General features: G+C 36.6%; 1 long non-coding RNA gene across 1 annotated transcript; it reads left to right on the top strand.

Moving 5' to 3' along the window:
- The first annotated feature begins 348 nt into the window (after positions 1–348).
- On the top strand, positions 349–3,003 carry LOC122674135. Its single transcript, XR_006334911.1, has 3 exons — positions 349–461; positions 585–717; positions 2,838–3,003. It is a non-coding gene; the product is annotated as an uncharacterized LOC122674135 (long non-coding RNA).
- The last annotated feature ends 674 nt before the right edge of the window (positions 3,004–3,677 follow it).

The following is a 3,677-nucleotide window of genomic DNA, read 5'->3' as shown; positions in this document are numbered from 1 at the left end:
AATAGGATCCATGAGAGCAGGTCAAAGTGGTCATGCAAATCTTAAAGAATGGGTTGTGGTGGCTGGACCACTCTCCATGGGAGCTGGCGAGGTGGCCAAGTTCACAGCTTCGGCATTCCGATCAGTCCCCAAGGGCTTCCATTAGGATGTCTCAGCGTCCTTGTGAAGATCTCCAGTTACAGTCATTTGTGTTCCAAAAGAAGAGAACGTAGAGACCTTAAATGTCTTATGAGCGAGGTGATCCACATTTTGTGGGTTTTGCAACACTTGTGGTCACTGTAGCCTTGTTAATCTTTGTTAGGAACTCGCCACAAAAACAAACATTCTAATCATTCCGTGAGCAGAGCGCTTTTAGTTAGCTATGTTAAAGGCTTGGGCATCGCGTTAAAGAGCTTTCTGCTGAGAAGACTCAGCTGAGACATCCCGTGGCCTGGATTCAGCTTCTAAGACTCCCAGTCTGTGTAAGCACACAGATTAGTTATCTAAACAGGGCCCTGGACATATTGAACCCCTCTATAGCAATGCCAATGGACTACATATTCTTTGTAGCTTCAGCTCTAACTTGCTCATTTCTTCTTTTAAAGGAGAGGCAAGATATGCCTGTTGGTGACATCACTGGTACTTTTGAGTAGCTTCCTTGAAATTGTTGTGGGGATGTCGTGCCTGCATGCCTTTAAAGATACTCATTTAGTCTAGCAAGACAGCCTGTATTTTCTGGTAAGATGAAAAAGCAATAAATGTAATCTCTCTAATATTCTTAATATCTCTAATAGTCTTAATAGTAATGAATAAAGCTCAACCTGGGAAATTGGGCAGCTAACTGGTGAAAGTGTCTCCCAAAGAAATGGATATCTGACAGGTTTTTGAGAAACAAATTTAATTAAAACCTTATTCTGTAATTCTACTGCTAAATGAGTTAGAATTTCAGAATGTGTCTGAAAATGACATAGTCTTCTTACATGATAGTCTCTGGAGACAGTCTTTTTTTTTTTTTTTAAATTTTTTTTAGTTGGAGGCTAATTACTTCACAACATTTCAGTGGGTTTTGTCATACATTGATATGAATCAGCCATAGATTTACACTTATTCCCCATCCCAATCCCCCCTCCCATCTCCCTCTCCACCCGATTCCTCTGGGTCTTCCCAGTGTACCAGGCCCGAGCACTTGTCTCATGCATCCCACCTGGGCTGGTGATCTGTTTCACCATAGATAGTATACATGCTGTTCTTTTGAAACATCCCACCCTCACCTTCTCCCACAGAGTTCAAAAGTCTGTTCTGTATTTCTGTGTCTCTTTTTCTGTTTTGCATATAGGGTTATCGTTACCATCTTTCTAAATTCCATATATATATGTTAGTATGCTGTAATGTTCTTTATCTTTCTGGCTTACTTCACTCTGTATAAGGGGCTCCAGTTTCATCCATCTCATTAGGACTGGTTCAAATGAATTCTTTTTGACGGCTGAGTAAAATTCCATGGTGTATATGTACCACAGCTTCCTTATCCATTCATCTGCTGATGGGCATCTAGGTTGCTTCCATGTCCTGGCTATTATAAACAGTGCTGCAATGAACATTGGGGTGCATGTGTCTCTTTCAGATCTGGTTTCCTCAGTGTGTATGCCCAGAAGTGGTATTGCTGGGTCATATGGCAGTTCTATTTCCAGTTTTTTAAGGAATCTCCACACTGTTTTCCATAGTGGCTGTACTAGTTTGCATTCCCACCAACAGTGTAAGAGGGTTCCCTTTTCTCCACACCCTCTCCAGCATTTATTGCTTGTAGACTTTTGGATAGCAGCCATCCTGACTGGCGTGTAATGGTACCTCATTGTGGTTTTGATTTGCATTTCTCTAATAATGAGTGATGTTGAGCACCTTTTCATGTGTTTGTTAGCCATCTGTATGTCTTCTTTGGAGAAATGTCTGTTTAGTTCTCTGGCCCATTTTTTGATTGGGTCATTTATTTTTCTGGAATTGAGCTTCAGGAGTTGCTTGTATATTTTTGAGATTAATCCTTTGTCTGTTTCTTCATTTGCTATTATTTTCTCCCAATCTGACGGCTGTCTTTTCACCTTACTTATAGTTTCTTTTGTAGTGCAAAAGCTTTTAAGTTTCATTAGATCCCATTTGTTTATTTTTGCTTTTATTTCCAATATTCTGGGAGGTGGGTCATAGAGGATCTTGCTGTGATTTATGTCGGAGAGTGTTTTGCCTATGTTCTCCTCTAGGAGTTTTATAGTTTCTGGTCTTACATTTAGATCTTTAATCCATTTTGAGTTTATTTTTGTGTATGGTGTTAGAAAGTGTTCTAGTTTCATTCTTTTGCAAGTGGTTGACCAGTTTTCCCAGCACCACTTGTTAAAGAGGTGAGACAGTCTTTTTTTAAGATTTCACTAATTTGGATCAAGAAAAACTCATTTTCTAATATTTAAATTATAACAGCTAAAATAATCTTAGTATTGGTAGTTTCTGTTTTTATTAACATCGTATTATTGTATATGTATTTTAAGTCTTGGTTCCTCCATGAGGAACTAATCTATTAATGACAGTTTTAAATGTAAAAGATGAAATGCCTTGTTTCTTTATTGTTGAAAATACAAAGACATGCCGCTGTATGAGGATATTAGTCAAGCAACCTACTAGTCTAGTCTAGTAAGAGTAGAATTTTTTCAAAATATTATTGCAAATTTTTGTTTGGGGATTTAATTTGGGGGAATTTTTGAAAATAGTCTAAAGTGATGTGGAACCAGCCCTGGTAGACTGAGTAGGCTAAAAAACTTTGCAATAATATTTTGGACAATTTTTAACTATAATAAAAAGACTAATTTTCCTTTTAGCTCAAAGACTACTCTACCAAAAAAAAGTTTTGAAAATGTTTGGAGAAAGAGCAGTACCAGCAGAAGAAACAACACGTGTGTCCTCATGCATGGCTGCCTTGAAGGGGCTCTAATTTGAACTTAATGATTTTGAGGTATTTGCTTACAAATCAATTCAACAACAGAATGGGAGAGATTATGTTTTAAAAAATCTGTTTATGTTGAAAACATCTGATTATCATAGGTAAGAAGTTTCATTTTTTAAGAAAATAAAAACACATTGGTTTTGCAAATAATACCAGAGTGAAATTATTCTAAGATCAGCTCTTAGGTAAAGAATCTTAAGCACTTTTTATTTTCCAGATTAAAAAAAAAGTTGATACACCCAACATTCTTCTCTATGCCTAAGAGATTAATTTATCACCACTCTGGGTGATATCAGTGAAAGTCATTCTGAGGTTAATCAAAAATTTTAATGCAAGGAATATATGGCATGGGAATACTGGTATAAACATGCAATGATTAACTAAAAAGTTTTCTTTATACATAAGTAACTAAGCTGTCCATTAAAAGCTTTTTTAAAAAAGGCTGAAAACTTGGCAAATTCTTTTATTTAAATGAAGTTGATGTTAGTTGTCTTCAGTACTAGTGCATTTATCTGTTATACTGCATCAAAGAAATTCTCTCTGAATATATTCATTTTTACAAGTTTAAAGTGGATAAAATAGACCTTAAAAAGCTGCATATGCTTAAGTGCACAGTTTAATGTTTTGTTGGCTGTAAACATCCATGAAACCATCACCATAATCAGTATTGTGAACCCGTCTGTCACCCACCAAAGTTTCTTCTTGCCCCTTTGTA

Source organism: Cervus elaphus, chromosome 18 (assembly GCF_910594005.1).
Source record: "Cervus elaphus chromosome 18, mCerEla1.1, whole genome shotgun sequence".
Classification (NCBI taxonomy): Eukaryota; Metazoa; Chordata; class Mammalia; order Artiodactyla; family Cervidae; genus Cervus; species Cervus elaphus.
This window is presented reverse-complemented; position numbering and strand designations above follow the sequence as displayed.